At 44.4% G+C, this 18,037-nt stretch overlaps 1 protein-coding gene across 1 annotated transcript in view; it reads left to right on the forward strand.

The window, feature by feature from the left end:
- The first annotated feature begins 979 nt into the window (after positions 1-979).
- The window catches only part of ST8SIA6 (ST8 alpha-N-acetyl-neuraminide alpha-2,8-sialyltransferase 6), a 140,377-nt gene continuing 123,319 nt past the window's right edge, over positions 980-18,037 (forward strand). The window contains exon 1 of the mRNA XM_077897052.1: positions 980-1,075. The gene's annotated coding sequence lies outside the window, so the exon portion shown is untranslated. The remainder of the gene's footprint in view (positions 1,076-18,037) is intronic.

The following is an 18,037-nucleotide window of genomic DNA, read 5'->3' on the forward strand; positions in this document are numbered from 1 at the left end:
AACTTGGAGCCCAATCAGCTCCGGGTCCAGCGCGCGAGTCCCAACCTTCAGGTGACCCCGCGGCGGCGGCGGAGGAGGCGGCGGAGGCGGAGGAGGCGGCGGCGGCGGCGGCGGCCGGAGCCCGCAGCGGCTCGGAGCGCCTCCGGGAGGAGAGGAGGCGAGCTCGGCGGATCGTGCGTGGCTGCCCGCCGGGCGCCGGGCTCGCTGTCCGCTGGGCGCGGGGAGGCGGCACGCGCCCCCCTCCGCACGCCGCGCGGCCGGGCCGGGAGGCAGGGGTGCCGGGGTGCGGGCCCGCGCCGCGCGCCGTCGTCGCCCCTCCCCGCCGCCTTTGAACACGGGAGGTGTGCGCGGCGGCGGCGGCGGCGGCGGCGGCGGCGGCGGCGGCGGCGGCGGCGGCGGCGGCGGCGGCGGCGGGTCGGGCTGCGCCGCGCCGGGCTCAGGATGCGGCCGGGGGGCGCGCTGCTGGCCCTGCTCGCCAGCCTCCTGCTGCTGCTGCTGCTGCGCCTGCTCTGCTGCTCCACCGACGCGCCCGCCCGCTCCAGGTACCCCCGCCCCCGCCTTCCGCGCCCCCGGCCCCCGGCCCCCGCCGCCCGGCCGCCCCGCTCCGGGCGCGGACTTCGGGCCGCCGCGCGGGGAAGCCGACGGAAGGCGGTCGCGCGAAGCCGGGCCGGGAAGGGGCGGCGGGCGGGGGGTGCGGGGCGTCCAGGAGGCGGGCCGGGCCGGGCGGCGGCGACCGAGGGGCGGCCCTCGGCCCGGGTGGGCTCCGGCGGCCGTCGCTGCGGAGCGGGCCCTGCCGTCGGGTCCGCAGCCGTGTCCCGGGCGCGCCGTCCAGCGCCGGGCTCTGCCTGCCTTCCCGCCCTGAGCTGCCTTCAAACTCGGGGGGCTGGGGGTGCCGCGGGGCCCGGGGCGGGGACGCCCGCAGGTGCGAGCCGGCCGGCGACCGGTGACAACTTAGTTTCTCTTCCCGGCTGTGCAGGCTCTCGGCGGAGCGGAGCAGGGACGGCCCCCGCGGCACCCCCGCCGCGCCGAGGACGCTGCGGAGCCCCGCCACCCAGCTGCCGCGCCCCGCCAACAGGTACCGCGGCGGCGGCCGGACCGGGGGCGGGGGCCCGGGCGCGGGGGGCTCGCTCGGAGCTCAGTGCCCGCCGGCACCGGCTGTGGGCCCCGGACGGCGCCATCGAGCGCGCTCGGGAGTCCGGGTGGGCGTGCGAGCGTGTGTGTGTGTGTGTGTGTGTGTGTGCGCGCGCGCGCCGGTCCTCACACTACCTCAGCCTCCCCTGTGTGTGTCCGTCCTCACGCTGCCTCAGCCTCCTTTTTGTGTGTGTGTGTGTGTGTGTGTGTGCCGGTCCTCACGCTGCCTCAGCCTCCCCTGTGTGTGTGTGTGTGTGCGTGTGCGCCGGTCCTCACACTGCCTCAGCCTCCCCTGTGTGTGTCCGTCCTCACGCTGCCTCAGCCTCCTTTTTGTGTGTGTGTGTGTGTGTGTATGTGTGCCGGTCCTCACGCTGCCTCAGCCTCCCTTGTGTGTGTGTGTGTCCGTCCTCACACTGCCTCAGCCTCCCGTGTGTGTGTCCCTCCTCACGCTGCCTCAGCCTCCCTTGTGTGTGTGTGTGTGTCAGTCCTCACGCTGCCTCAGCCTCCCCTGTGTGTGTGTGTGTGTCAGTCCTCACGCTGCCTCAGCCTCCCTTGTGTGTGTGTGTGTGTCCGTCCTCACGCTGCCTCAGCCTCCCCTGTGTGTGTGTGTGTGTCAGTCCTCACGCTGCCTCAGCCTCCCTTGTGTGTGTGTGTGTCCGTCCTCACACTGCCTCAGCCTCCCCTGTGTGTGTCCGTCCTCACGCTGCCTCAGCCTCCCTTGTGTGTGTGTGTGTGTGTCGGTCCTCACGCTGCCTCAGCCTCCCGTGTGTGTGTGTCCCTCCTCACGTTGCCTCAGCCTCCCGTGTGTGTGTGTGTGTGTGTGTGTGTGTGTGTGTGTCGGTCCTCACGCTGCCTCAGCCTCCCCTGTGTGTGTGTGTGTGTGTGTGTGTCCGTCCTCACGCTGCCTCAACCTCCCTGAACAGCTGTAGCTCCCCGTAGAGGTTCTTCCAGCCAAGGGACACGCTCGAACCCGAGCTGCACTTTAAAAAAAAAAAGAAGAAAGGCTGCGAGGCCCTTCTCCGTTACGGCGCGTTGCAAACCCCTGAGAGGCCGCAGCCTGTGTGCGCAGGGATTTGGTTGGTGCGCGCCTTGCCTCTGGGCTTCACATCGTACCCGCGTTAAGGTTCACGTTGGGGGGAGGTCTGTGCACAACGCTGAGGCTGCTTTTGGCCGTAGTGAATGGAGACTTGAAATTGTTCTTTTTCACTCACGGGAGTCGTATTTATCCATGTGCCATAATTGTTTGTTTGTTTGTTTTTTATCTTTTTTTTTTTTTTTTGGTTATAAAAGTAATATATGCTTGTGGCAGAAAGTTAGAAATATGTTAACAAATATTCACTCAGAGCTCAGATCATATTAGGGCTTTGGTTTGTTTCCCTTCCAGTAGTTTTTCCTACCTACATATATTTTAAAAATATACTTAAGATTATACTTTGTAGTATGTGTCCTGCCCTCTTTCCTAAAAAAATTAGACAAAGACATGTCATTAATTAACCCCCCTCCCCAAACATTGCTTTTGATTGTTGGGTAGTTCATCGTAGGAACGTGCCCTCTGCTTTAACTGTTTGTAGTTCTAGACATTTACAGTATTTCCTCTTTTGTTTTTTGTTTTATTTGCTGTTAATAATTCAATTAAGTGCATCCTTGTATGTAAATCCTTATCTTCGTATTAAACGGATTCTCCGGGATGGAGTGATAGCGGTCGTATGATTAGGTTGCAGAGTATATGTGCATTGTAGGTTCCAAACACATATGGCCGGTTACGTCCTGGAAGAGTTGATTCAATTTACATTTCAACCAGAAGAATGTACTGTTTCCTGCCTCAGTACAAGAATTGCTAGTACTACTGCATTTTTGTTGTCCTCTTTTTCTTCTGCTTATCTCTTTTGAATCTCTTTCCTTCTGTATATTCTTGGCTCTTGGACCACGCATGACGCCAGGCTCCTGTGTGGCATAGTCATAAGAAGGGTCTGGGGGGGGGAGGGAGAAGAAGAAGGGTCTGGGGGAGTCTGGGAAAAATCTTGAAGTGCAGGAGCGGTCCTCCACAGCCCTCCTATTGGGATTTTGCAGCATGTTAGAGATACTGAGAAATCCTGGAGTCACGGAGCTATTGCGAAAAATAGTGGCCTCAGAGTTTTCTGTTCTGCTGGTTTGTAGCCCATAGATAGCATAGCTTTCCAGTGATCTGGGGAGCATTCCATCTTCCTCTGGGCCCCGGTACTGTTTCTTATTCATTTTGGCATTGCCCCTTGGGGAAATTTTGAAAGAATGCACTAATTGAATTATCTTGTCCTAGGTCTTTTTTGAGGTAATTCTTTGATGAATTTTTCAGCTTCTTTTGGCATACTACTTGTCTACTTTGCATACTTCTTGAGCTAATATAGGTAATTCATATGTTTTTCTGAATCTGGTTCAAGAATTTTTTTATACCATTCTGTTACGTTTTAAAAAACTGATCTATTTCCCCCTTTATCGTTTGTGATTTTAATTATTTATGTAGCAGGGGTACATTTTTTAATCTATACTACTTGATCATGTCGGTAGATTATAATTTCTTTTAAAGATTTATTTATTTATATTGGAGAGAGAGAGTATGAATGGGAGGGGCAGAGGGAGAAGAGAGAAATTCTCAAGCAGACTCCCCCCTGAGCTCAGAACACACATGGAGCTCCATCCCATGACCCTGAGATCAGGACCTGAGCCAAAACCAAGTCGCTTAACTGACTGCACCACCCAGGTGCCCCAAGAAATTATGATTTCTTTTTTTTTTTAGATTTGATTATTTATTCATGATAGACACAGAGAGAGAGAAGCAGAGACATAGGCAGAGGGAGAAGCAGGTTCCCTGTGGGGAGCCTGATGCAGGACTAGATCCCAAGACCCCGAGACCATACCGTGAGCAAAAGGCAGACGCTCAACCACTGTACCACCCAGGTGCCCCCAGAAATTATAATTTCTTAATTTTTCTGTAGCTGATCGGATCTTTCCTTCATGAGCCCCATTCTGTAGGTAATAGGTAAAAGTAATAATAGTAACATTAATAGCAGTAAGGATAGGTAACACTTTGTGAATGTTTTTATGGGCCAGATATTGATCTATGCACTTTACATTATTACCTCACTTAACCCTTAAAAACTACTAAGAGAAACTATGATTATCTTCATTTTATAGTTGAGGAAACTGAGGCACAGAGTGATGAAGTAAATTGCCCATAGTCACAGGGCTGGCAAATTGTGAATCCAGGAGTCAGACCTGGGCCATGGGGATCCAGAATCCCATAGTCTTTTTTTTTTTTTTTTAAGATTTTATTTATTTATTCATGAGAGATGGAGAGAAAAAGGCAGAGACATAGGCAGAGGGAGAAGCAGGCTCCCTTGGGGAGGCCAATTCAGGACTCGATCCCAGGACCCCAGGATCACGACCTCAGCTGAAAGCAAATGCTCAACCACCGAGCCACCCAGGTGCCCCCGAAATCCCACACTCTTAATGTCCCTGTTGTGTAGCCTTTCTTAGATGCTGGGCAAGATATGTGTGTGTGTGTGTGTGTCCAGGTTAAAGCTTAGATGTGACAATTTAAGCAACTCGTTCTGGTAATATTTACTCCCTTTTGAGACCAGTTCTCAGCCTCTTATATTGTTTCCACCATCTCTCCTTACTTAAAGATGACACCCAGATATAAGGGAGAGAGAAGGATGATGTGTTGGTAGGATTAAGAGTTGGGATTCATAATCTTAGTATCCTTTGACTCCTCTAATCTCCAGGGTGCTGTTCCTCATTTTCCACCTGATGGCTGGATACTACCTTGCTGATAGCCAGTTAGGAAAGCTCTGCTTTGTGACTCATTCTTTTTCCTTGGCTATTGTACCTTACTGGTATTCCCACTATATTTTCCTCACTGAGCTCTCACCTGCTGCTACCTCTCAGGGATCTGGTGAAGATTCTCTGAAGATCCTCTCCTGTGGTGTCACTGAGAACATTTGTTCTGATGCTGTCTTGCCCAGTTCTGGCTAGCTAGCTCCACAACCAGACTCCCAGTTATTTCTGGAACCATCTAAACATAAAAGAACCAAAGCTGGCTCAGGGATTTAAATATAGGGCCTCCCTCTACTTGCCCCAGGAAGTACATATGACTCTAAGCTAATTTCAGGATGGGAGGCTGTCCAAGAGGTGATCTCCTTTCAGAGTCCTAGTTGGGGGAGGAGGCGAATCTCCCTCTACTCTTGTGGTTACTTTACCTTTCTATTCCCAAGCCAGAGCTCTCCTCTTCTTTTCTCTGTCTTCTTTCCACCTGTGCTCCCAGTTGGGAATGTGCAGGCTACTCCTGTCTGTCATATTTTCTTTTGTCCCGACTCAAACCTCCAGGCCTGATTGAAACCTAAGGCTTAATGGTAATCCATGGGGACCAGGAGTGAAAAGATTGAAAAAGATCTAGGAGCTGTTGTCTTCCAGGTAAGGTGGTCAAAGTACTAAAGATAGAGAATGAGAGGAATTTGGAAAATATCTTCTTGGGGCCGTAACATATCGTGTTTTGCTTGGCTAAAGCTGAATATTGCTTTATCCTTTCTCTTTGCATTTTTTCAGTAACCAGTCTTTATCTCTCCAGAATCCACCAAAGGATGCTTTAAAATGACTGAGGGAAAAGTCATGTCAGAGTCAGAAAGACAAAAGAGAAACAGTTAATAATAATTTTCAAAATATAACCCATTACAGTGGATAAGTTCTGTCAACGTCTGTCATGGGTTTGTTTTTCATACAACCAGCTCTTGGGATTTATTTCTCAATTCTGCTATTTTTTCCATGCTGTTATTTCCTTTGTGTTATCTTTAACTTTTAAAAATCATTCCTTTTTTTTCAATTTAATGCCTTGAAGTGAATGCTTCATCTATCTTTCTGTTTTTCTTTGTAACAGAATGTTTACTACTATGAATTTTCCTTTGGATGCAGCTTTGGATCTTTTCCTTACATTTGGATATGTCGTGTTCTGATTTTTAAAAATATATTCTAAACTGTTTATAATCACATTTAATTTTTTCTAGGATTTTATTTTTTAAAATATATCCAATGTGGGACTCGATTCACAATCCTGAGATCAAGAGTTGCATGTTCCACTGAACCTAAAATTTTAAATAATTTTTATCTCCGTAGTTACTTAGGATAATATTTTTAAATTTCCACGTGGTTGGAATTAAAAAAATACTAATGGCATATTCTTTATTTTTTTAAAGATTTTATTTATTTATTCATGGGACAGAGAGAGAGGCAGAGACGTAGGCAGAGGGAGAAGCAGGCTCCCTGTAGGGAGCCTGATGCAGGACTCGATCCCAGGACACCAGGATCATGACCTGAGCCAAAGGCAGGTACTCAACCACTGAGCCACCCAGATGCCCCCTAATTGCATATTCTTTCCTAATGTTAATTTAATTTTTGATTATCAAAGGAATCAATAAAATTTGCTATAATGTCATAAGTTAGTTCTCAAATATTCAATCATTAGAGAGATTGGACTGTTGTGATGTTAGTCACGTGCCCAGAGCAAGTCTGTGTAACTAGCTGGCTTGGAATTCCAGGGTTTCTCCATGGAAGTATCCAGGTCCTGGTTGTGGCTTGGCACCTATTAGTGGCGGTGTCTATTCTGGCTTTAGCATCTGTGATGATGGATGTTAACATCCCCAGGATCTGGGGCTGGCTGGGGTTTCCTGGACAGCAGCAGCTATGCTTTGAATGTCCTGATAATTGTTGTCCATTTCATTACCCCCCTGGTGATGACTGGACTATGAGTTTTCAGAGATGTGGCAACCGTGCTTCTACTTCTCTGCTTTCCTAGAGAGGTTTACCTGCTATTTCCATTAGTGTGCTGACTTTCTACTCCCTATGACCCTTTCTCCCTGCACTAGGACTTTGTCCCTGTTTGAGACCTGGGCTTCCATGGAGGACAGACATCAAAAGTCAGTTGTGTTACATCTCAACTCATTATAGTAGGTAGTGCTGCTGCAGAGACTTTATTGCATGTTTTTCGATGAACACAAAGAAAACGAAAACTGCCTGTCATTTCAACGTCCAAAAGATGAATACGGTTCAGATTTTCAATAACTTTGTATGCATGTATCTGGCAATTTTGCTAGGCATATTTTGTATGGGCTAGTAAAACATTTTTAACAACATCTGAACTTTTCTTCCCATAATTAGTCTTCTTCTACAACATAATTTTTAGAATATGGTGTTTAAATGTGTGTACATACCATAATTTATTCTTGCCTTTTGTACATTGGGTTATTTATTTTTGATTTTGAGTTATACTTTAATATGAACAACTTTATACCCTTACACATATTCTTGATTATTCAGATAAATTCATAGAAGTAGAGGGGCTAAATCAAAGAATATATGAAATTTTAAAATGTTGCTATGACCTACTCAAGAGTAATTGCTTCAGTTTATGTTCCTGTTAGCAGTGTACAGAGTGACCATTGACTCAAACTCCTGACAAGTTTTTCATTTAAGAGTTTCATTTTCCTGATTTAATTCTCAGGAGATAATATTTTATTGATGTCTTAATTTGTACTTATTTGTTTACTGGTGTGTTTAATTTTTAAGATTAAAATTTTTTTAAGATTTTATTTATTTATTAATAAGACACACACAGAGAGGCAGAGACCTAGGCAGAGGGAGAAGCAGGCTCCTCAAGGGGATCCCAGTGTGGAACTTGATCCCCAGGACTCTAGGATCATGCCCTGAGCTGAAGGCAGATGTTCAACCACTGAGCCACCCAGGTGTCCCAATTTTTAAGATTTTTAAAATTTTACTTTCCAAGTTGGCTCTTCATATTCTCATCTATCTTTCTATCAATATACTCTGTTTTCTGGGGTGCCTGGCTGGCTCAGTTGGTTAACGTCCAACTCTTGGTTTCCACTCAGGTCTTGTGATTGAGCCTGCCTTGAAATCCTTACACTCTGCTGGGGGTCTGCTTGAGATTCTCTCCCTCTGTCCCACCCGCTGCTTGTGCACACATGCTGTCTCTCTCTCTCTCTAAAAACAAATAAGTAAAATCTTAAAAAAGATACTCTATTTTGTTACTGATTTACAAGAGGTTTATAAATATCAAAAGTATAAAACTTTTTATTACCATGCATTTAAATTGGTTTTCTTTTTTTTTAAAGATTTTATTTATTCATGAGAGACAGAGAGAGAGAGAGAGGCAGAGACATAGGCAGAGGGAGAAGCAGGCTCCCCTCTGAGCAGGGAGCCTGATGCAGGATTTGATCCCAGGACCCGGGGATCATGACCTGAGCCAAAGGCAGACGCTCAACCACTGAGCCACCCAGGCATTCCTTTATTTCTTTTTTGGATTTCAGTTTTCTCTTTGTCTTTTTCCTTCACCCTCTGGAATGGCCTCTCAAATCTGTCCTCTACGTTTCTGAATGATTTTTCTGTAGTGTTAATTCTCTGTGTTGCCCTGTCTAAAACAGTAAATCGGTTACATTTTTATTCTTTACAGTTTTTTTCTTGTCTCAGCCTGCACCTCATCACATCAGTTTATATCTTAGGAAGTATCTAAGGATGCTTTTAATACACCTCATCCTTCCTTTCTTACTTCACGTTTTCTTGTATTTTATTGAGAATGCAAAGCAAGTGCTTTCTAAAGATTTCTTCTGTTGCTTATAGTAAATATTTTTCAAAAATAAATTTTTTTCTTAGATCTTGAGAACAGTGAGCTCCCAACTTAGAGAATCTTTTAAGATTTTATTTGAATTGCACTTAGGTGACATACAATGTAATCACAGTTTCAGGTGTACAATTTAGTGATTCAGCATCTTCGTACGTCATCTTGTGCTCTTCATGGCAAGTCCGTTCCTTAATCCCTGTCACATGTTTCCTGCCCAAGCCCCCCACCCCCCAATTCCTCTCTGGTAACTATCAGTTTGTTTTCTAGAGTTAGGAGTCTCTTGGTTTGCCTCTCTCCCTCTTTTTTTCCCTTTGCTCATTTTTTTTAATTCCACATATGAGTGAAATCATAAGGGATTTTTGTCTTTCTCTGACTTACTTTGCTTTACATAATGCTCTAGCTCTATCTGCATCATAGTAAGTGTCAAGATTTCAGTCTTTTCTATGGCTGAGTAATATTCCATTATATATACATACCTCACCTTTATTCATTTATCAGTGGACACTTGGGCTGTCTCCATAGTTTGATGATTGTAGATACTGGCACTATTAACATGCAGGTGTGTGTATCCTCCTGAATTAGTACTTATGTATACTTAGGGTAAATACCTAGCAGTACAATTGCTGGATCATAGGGTAGTTCTATTTTTAACTTTTTTTCCCCCTATTTTTAGCTTTTTGAGGAATGTCCATAGTGTTTTCCACAGTGGCTATGCCAGTGTGCATTCCCATCAACAAATGGTGCAGGAGGGTTCCCCTTTCTCTACATCCTTGCCAGCACCTGTTTTTTCTTATGTTGTTGATTTTAGCCATTATGACAGGTGTGAGGTGGTATCTCGTGTAGTTTTGATTTGTATTTCCCTGATGATCAGTGATGTTGAGCGCCTCTATGCGTCTGTTGGCCATCTGGATGTCTTCTTTTTTTTAAGATTTTATTTATTTATTCATGAGAGACACACACACACAGAGGCAGAGACACAGGCAGAGGGAGGAGCGGGCTCCCTGCAGGGAGCCCGGTGTGGGACTCCATCCCCAGGACTCCATCTGAAGGACTCCAGGATCACACCCTGGGCGGGAGGCAGGCTCGCAATCCCTGAGCTACCCAGGCGTCCCTGGATGTCTTCTTTGGAAAAAAATGTCTATTCATGGCTTCTGTTCATTTTTTTTTCTGTTCATTTTTTATTGGTTTTTGGGTTGTTGAGTTTTATAAGTTATTTATTTTATCAGATATGTCATTTGCAAATATTTCTCTCATCTCCCCCATTTCTCTCATCCATCCCCTTTTAGTTTTGGTGATTGTTTCCTTCATTGTGCAGAAGCTTTTTATTTTGATGTAGTCCTAATATTTTTGATTTTTCTACCCTTGCCCCAGGAGAGCCATATCTAGTAAATTACTACAGCTGATGTCAGAGAGGTTACTGCCTGTGTTCTCCTTTAGGATTTGAATGGTTTCCTCTCTCACATTTATATCTTTAATCTATTTTGAATTTACATTCGCGTATGGTTTAAGAAAGTGGTCCAGTTTCATTCATTTTCATGGTGCTAATTTTACCAACATTTGTTGAAGAGATTGTCTTTTTCCCATTCTAAAGACATTGGAAAAGAACTTCCCTGCTTTGTCAACGTTTAATTGACCATATAGTTGTAGGTTAATTTCTGGGTTTTCTATTGTGTTCTGTTGATCTGTATCTATTTTTGTGCCACTACCATACTTTTTTGATCACTGCGGTTTTATAATATAACTTGAAGCCTAGAATTGTAATGCTCCAGCTTTGCTTTGATTTTTCAAGGTTGCTTTGGCTATTGAGGATCTTTTGTGTTTCCTTACACGTTTTGTTCCAGCTCTGTGGAAAATGCTGTTAGTGTTTTGATAGGGAGTGCATTGAATGTGTAGATTGCTTTGGGTAGTATAGACATTTTAGAAATATTTGTTCTTCTGATCCATGAGCATGGAAAGTCTTTCCATTTCTCTGCATCCTCTTCAGTTTCTTTCTTAAGTTCTTTTTTAAAAAAATATTTTATTTATTTATTTGACAGAGAGAGAGAGACCATGAGCAAGGCGGGGGAGTGGCAGAGGGAGAGGGAGAAGTAGACTCCCCGCTGAGCAGGGAGCCTGATGTGGACTCTATCCCAGGACCCCGGGATCATGACCTGAGCTGAAGATAGATGCTTAACAATGAGTCATCCAGGTGCCCCTTTCATCAGTATTTTATAGTTTTCAGAGTAAAGGCTTTCAGCTCTTTGGGTAGGTTTATTGCTAGGTATCTGATGAGTTTTGGTGGAGTTGTAAATGGGATTGATTCCTTAATTCATCTTTATCTTTCTGCTGCTTCATTATTTGTGTATAGAAATGGAACAGATTACTGTATATTGATTTTGTATCCTACAACTTTACTGAATTCGTGTATCAGTTCTAGCAATTTTTTGGTGGTGTGTTTCAGGTTTTCTATATATAGCATTGTGTCATCTGCAAATAGTGAAAATTTTACCTCTTTGCCGATTTTGATGCCTTTTATTTCCTTTTTGTTGTCTGATTGCTGTGGCTAGGACTTCTAGTACTATGTTAAATAATGGGTGAAAGTGGACATTCCTTTCTTGTTCCTGACCTTAGAGGAAAAGCTCTCAGTTTTTTCTCACTGAGGATGATATTATTTATGGGTTTTTCTGACATAGACTTGATTAGGTTGAGGTATGTTCCCTCTAAACCTACTTTGTGGAGGTTTCTTATCATGAATGGATGTTGTACTTTGTCAAATGCTTTTTCTGCATTTATTGAGAGGATCATATGGTTCTTATCATTTCTTTTATTTACATGGTGTATTGTGTTGATTGATTTGTGAATATTGAACCATAATTGCAACCCAGGAATAAATCCCACTTGATTGTGGTGTCCAATGTCCTGTTGGATTCAGTTTGCTAGTATTTTATTGAGAATTTCTGCAGGCATTTTTATCAGGGATATTGGCCTGTAATTCTCTTTTTTTAGTGGAGTCTTTGTCTAGTTTTGGTATCAGGGTAATGCTGGCCTCATAGAATGAATTTGGAAGTTTTCCTTCCTTTCCTATTTTTTTTGGAATAGTTTGAGAAGAATAGGTATTAACTCTTTAAATGTTTGGTAGAATTTTCCTGTGAAGACAACCGGCCCTGGACTTTTGTTTGTAGGGAGATTATTATTACTGATTCAGTTTCTTTGCTGGTTATCAGTTGGTTCTGTTTCTTTTTGTCTCAGTTTTGGTAGGTTATATGGTTCTAGAAATTTATCCATTTTTTCCTGTTTGTGCAATTTGTTGGCATATAGTTTTTCATAATCTCTGATAATTTTTTGTATTTCTGTGGTTGCTATTTTTCCTCTCTCATTTGTGATTTTATGTATTTAGGTACTTTCTCTCTCTTTTTTTTCTTTCTTTTTGAGAGAGAATGTGAGTTGGGAGAGGGGCAGAGAGCGAGGGAGAGAGAGAGAGAAGGAGAGAAAATCTTAAGAAGGCTCCACGCCCAGTATAGAGTCTGACAATGGGACTCAGTCTCACTGCCCTGTGATCATGACGTGAGCTGAATCGAGTTAGATGCTTAACCAACTGAGTCATCCAGACCCCCTGATTTCTTTTTTTTGATAAGTCTGTCTAGAGGTTGTCAATTTTATTAATTTTTTTTTAAAAAAATCAGCTCCTGGTTTCATTGATCTGTTCTATTGTTTTTTAGTTTTTGTATCATTTATTCATCTAATCTTTATTATTTTCTTCTGGGTTTTGGCTTCACTTGGGTTTTTTTGTTTTGTTTTGTTTTAGTTCCTTTAGGTGTAAAGTGAGGTTGTTTGAGATTTTTCTTGCTTTTTTTTTTTAAAGATTTTATTTATTTTTTCATGAGAGATGCAGAGAGAGAGGGAAAGACATAGGTCCTAGGGAGAAGCAGTCTCCCTCTGGGGAGCCTGATGTGGGACTCGATCCTAAGACTCCAGGATCATGACCTGAGCCGATGGCAGATACCCAACCACTGAGCCATCCAGATGCCCCTTCTTCTTGCTTCCTGAGTTAGGCCTGTATTGCTATATACTTCTTTCTTAGGAGTACTTTTGCTGCATCCCAAAGGTTTTAGACTGTTGTGTTTTCATTTTCTTTTGTTGGCATGTATTTAATTTTTCTTTTTTTAGAGAGAGAGAATGTACATGAGGCAGCAAGGGTAGGGGAGGGAGAGGGAGAGAGAGAGAATCTTATGCAGGTTCCTTGCCCAGCATGAGCCCAACACAGGAGCTTGTCCTCACAACCCCGAGCTCATGACCTGAGCCGAAATCACGAGTCAGATACATAACCAACTGAGCCACCCAGGTGACCCTCCACGTATTTTTTAAATTCTTCTTTAATTTCCTGGTTGACCCATTCATTGTTTAGTAGCATGTTGTTTAACCTCCGTGTATTTGTGGTCTTTCCAGATTTTTTCTTCTGGTTGACTTCAGGTTTCATAGTTTTGTGGTCAAACAAGATGCATGGTATAATCTCAATCTTTTTGTATTTGTTGAAGCCTGATTGCAACCTAATATGTGATCTGTTGTGGAGAATGTCCCATGTGCGCTTGAAAATAATGTGTACTCTGCTGTTTTAGGATGAGGTGCTCTGAATATATGTGTTAAGTTCATCTGGTCCAGTGTGTCATTCAAAGCCACTGTTTCCTTGTTGATTTTCTGTTAGATTATATATTCATCAATGTAAGTGGGATGCTAAAGTTCCCTACTATTATTGTATTATCATCAATTAGTTTCTTTATGTGCTGTTTGTGTGTTCCTATGTTGGGTACATAAATAATTAGAACTGTTAGATCTTCTTGTTGGATTGTCCTCCCATTTATTATGAGATAGTGTCCTTCTTTGTCTCTTGTTACAGTCTATGTGTTAATGTCTATTTTTGTCTGATAGAAGTCTTGCTACTTTGGCTTTCATTTGGCATCCATTTGCATGATAAATGTTTCTCTGTCCTCTCACTTTCAATCTGCAGGTGACTTTAGGTTCTGATACCCTGTGTCTTTCTTTTGATTGGAGCATTTTGTCCACTTACATTCAGAGCAATTATTGATAGATATGTATTTATTGCCATTTTATTTCTTGTTTGTCATTGTTTCTGGAGATTTTATCTGATCCTTTCTTGTCTTTGTCACTTTTGGTCTTTCCATTCCAATATTTCTTGGGGGCCTGATTTAGTTATCATGAACTCCTTTAGTTTTTGTCTGGAAAACTTTTTATCTTTCCTATCCTGAATGATAACCTTGCTGGGTACAGTATTCTTGTTTGCAGATTTTTCTCATTCAGCACTTTGAATATCATGCTTATCAAATGTATGTTGAGAAATCTCCAGCTAGCCTCATGAGTCTTCCCTTGTAAGTTAAGGACTTCTTTTGTTTTGCTGCTTAAAAAAAAAAAAAAAAGATTTATTTATTTATTTGAGAGAGAGAGAAAGGGAGAGAAAAAGCCAGCAGAGGGTGGAGGGGAGAGGGAGAGAGAGAAGATCCTGAAGCAGATTCCCTGCTGAGCAGAGAGTCTGACATGGGGCTCAAACCCAGGACCCTGAGATCATGACCTGAGCCAAAATCAAGAGTCAGCTGCTCAAACGACTGTGCCATCCAGGCATCCCCTGTCTTGCTGCTTTTAAGACGTTTTCTTTATCATTATATTTTGCAAATGTAATTACAATGTCTTGGTTTTGGCCTGCTTTTGTTGAGTGTTCTTTGTACCTTCTGGATCTAGATGTCTGTTTTCTTCCCCAGATAAGGAAGTTTTGAGCTATTATTCCCTCAAATAAATTTTCTCTCCCCTTTTCTGTCCCTGTTTTTGTTCTGAGACTCCTATGATATGAATATTACTATGCTTGATTGAGTCACTGAGTTCCCTAAGTCTATTCTTATGTTCTGTAATCTTCTCTCTTTTGTTCAGCTTCATTATTTTCCATCATTTTGTCTTCTGTGTCACAAATTCATTCCTCTCCTTCTTCCATCCTGCTCTTCATCGCATCAAACCTGTTTCCAGTGTCATATATTGCATTCTTCATTTCTGATTGATTCTTTTTTAACTCTTTTATCCCTGTGGTAAGGGTCCCCTGATGTTTTTCATTGTTTTCTCAAGCCCAGTGAGTTATCCTTATGATCGTTGCTTTAAATTTTCCATCAGGCATGTTACTCGTATCTGTTTCATTTAGATCTCTGGCCACGGCCTTATCTTGTTCTTTCATTTGGGATCAGTTCCTTCATCTTGGCATTTTGTCTGCGTCTCTGCCTTCTTCTCTGTGTTAGAAAAGCCAGTTATGTTTTTTTTTTTTTTGTTCCTGAAAGTAATGGCTTTTTGAAGAAGAGGTCCATGAAGTGTCTGGGGCTGGCACTTCAGGGAGTGTCTCTGGTGTGTGCTGTATGTGCAGTGCTGTTGTGTTTTGGCTACTCTGTCCTTCAGGCTGGTCATCTACAGAGGCTCTCCTTTCCTGCAGTGTGCAGTGTTTGGTCCTTGGCCTGAATGTGGTGAGTTTTAATGAAGTGCGCTCTGGTCTGCTTGTGAAATGAGACCTGATAGTACTTCCACTAGAACTGAGGCCTGGCGGCACTCTCTGCTTGGGAGGTGTGATGTGGACTGGAGTTTCTGCTGCTCTTCTGGGGATGGGGCCTGCACACTGGGACTGAGGCCAGCTTGATTGAGAAGGGCAGTCTGGCCTGAGTGCAAGGGTATGGGACACGGTTTAAGCAAATAGGCAGCCAAGTGTTGGCACTGCACTTGCCAGCTTCCCGCAGGTGGCTCTGCATTGCTCCTGAGGGGCAGGGAGGGAAATGGTGCCAGCTAGGTCCTTTGTTGCCTCCTAGGGACACTCTGCTCTCCAGTACTAGTGTATACTCTTCCCACTGTGTTCCCTGGTCATTCTCCAGATCACGGTTTCCACACTCTCTGTCCCCCCACCTTCCTGGGTTGTTTGCCTGCCTTCTCCTCAGGAGCAGCACAGTGTCCTCCAGACTCTATCCCAGCCAAGCCTGCTGACCTTTAAAACTCCAGGCTTTAAGCTGCACTGCTTGCAGAAACTTACAAAATTCAGCCCTCCTCATTTTCTCCTCTGCCTACAGCTTTGGGGAAACATATTCCTTGTGCATTTCCCTTTGTGCATCCATCTCTCTCTCTCTCTCTCTCTCTCTCTCTCTCTCTCTCTCTCTCTCTCTTCCTCTCTCCCTTCTTCACGAACATGGGTCCCTCCCATCTGCAGCAACAACCATCCCATCCATCTCTCTCCTAAACCATGTCTCCACACTTCCTACCTTTTTCCATGTGGCCTCTCATCTCCCTTTAGTTGTGTGCTTTGTTCCAGCAGCCTTCAGGCCGATTTCTGGGGTTTTCAGAATGACTTGATAGTTATCTGGTTGTTTGTGGGACAAGGCAAGCCTAGGGCCCTTATACTCTGCACCCATCTTCTGGATGTTAGGAGTTAGTTGGACAGTCAGGGAGTCAGGGCTGGGGTCCTCAACAGGAAGATACAGAGTCAGGACAGCTAGAATAAAACAGCACTGACATCCTGTTGTGTAGGGTAGACAGGACCACACTAGCGTTCTGCTTTGTAGCCCTTGCAGAAATGACTTCTACAAAATGTCCTGAAATAAGACCATTAACTACAAAGCATTTCTCAATATCACGGGCAAAGGGCAGTGAAGACATAAGCCCCCAGACGTCAGCAAGAAAAGCCCATCAGCATGTTGACATTAACCTGATAGGTAGACATATATGTGACCAAAGCCCTGATCCCCACCACTCGGCACACCGTGGTTGCTTAAGATAGTTCTACAAAAGACCCCATAAACACCCCTCCACTTAGAAATCCTGGGGGCAACCCTCTCCGGCCCCGCCTCCCTCTCTGGGAGCTTTCTACTCTTACTCAATAAACTTCACCTGGCTGCCCACCACCCTTCATCTGGTCTACCTCTTCATTCTTAGAAGTGGTGCAACCAAGCAAGAACCTGGGCTTTAAGGGGACAAAGATTCCATAACACAGAGGGATCCAGTTAGAGAATCTTTTAACGTGTATGTTTTGGAGGAGGTTCTTTTAAATTTAGATATCTCTGCCTGAGGAGGCCTCTCTCTAGCCATGTGCTCATCAGACAAGATGCCTTAGAACTCCTTGTGGCTCCCCCCAGGGGCCGAAATGCTCAGAGCACATGATGTACAGCCCATAAACAAATACCTGAATTTTTAAAATTCAAATTTAAGAAAACAAAACAAAACTGGTAAACTATGGGTAACGTAAAATTTGTTAATTTGAGTTTAAAGACTGGACCTCATATCTGTCTCTTGTTCCCATGTGTTGATCTCATGACTTCCAGAGAGGGCATGTGTTCTTGGGTTGTCCTAATCCACCTGGACTTCTGCTGCTGTCAGCAGCAGTACATGACAAATGTCACCTGAAACCCATGGAGGGCTGGGTCCCCGGGGCTCTCCCCATAGCTGCCACCTCCTTTACATCCCAGGGCCTGAGGACTGATTCCCTGTCCCATCCCCTACCTTCAGTGCTGTTCTATGATGTAATCTAGTATAATCTACTTTGCATTGATAAGATCAAAAAGGAACAGTGGTTGAGGACTTGGCACAGCCTCTGCTGCTTCAGGAAGCGGGTCCTTCCTGTGTGGGAACAGCCACCTGACTTTCTGGTTGGGGCAGGCTCTCTATGTTCAGGGAAAGAAAGGTAGACAGTGGGTGGAAGGTCAAAGCCACCCTCATTTTTGTCTCCCTGGACCTGCCATTTCATCAGCTTCTGGTAATTTCTCCATGTGGCTCCATATGCCCTCTTGGTAACAGCATTTCTTCCCTGAATCTGACCAGTTTCTGAAGCAGTTACTGTTGCCATCAAAGTATGTGGCTGTCGCCCTGTGTAGACCTGTGTACTTTTTCCTAAGAATGTAAATAGTCTGGAAGAAAGAGAGAATCAGGAGCTGTTGACTCTCTACTGTCTAATACTGAAAGTTGTGATGATGTTTTATTTGACATTTTTTTGGTCGTCTATGTTCACACTGGGATCATCATGCGAGCTTTGGAAAGTCCAGATTTGTGTGAACTAGAGCTTTTAAAAGGGCCGCATAGAGAAACAACTGTGCAACGGCTGCTTTTCACTCTCTCTTCACCTCTTTCCCCTCTGCCCTATCCTCCACATACGTGAAGACTATCGAACTTTATTTTTGAGAACAATATAATTCATCGTAATTCAGTATCTCTACTATTTTGCTTTTAGGAGTGGTGATCCTG

Source organism: Canis aureus, chromosome 5, assembly GCF_053574225.1.
Source record: "Canis aureus isolate CA01 chromosome 5, VMU_Caureus_v.1.0, whole genome shotgun sequence".
Classification (NCBI taxonomy): Eukaryota; Metazoa; Chordata; class Mammalia; order Carnivora; family Canidae; genus Canis; species Canis aureus.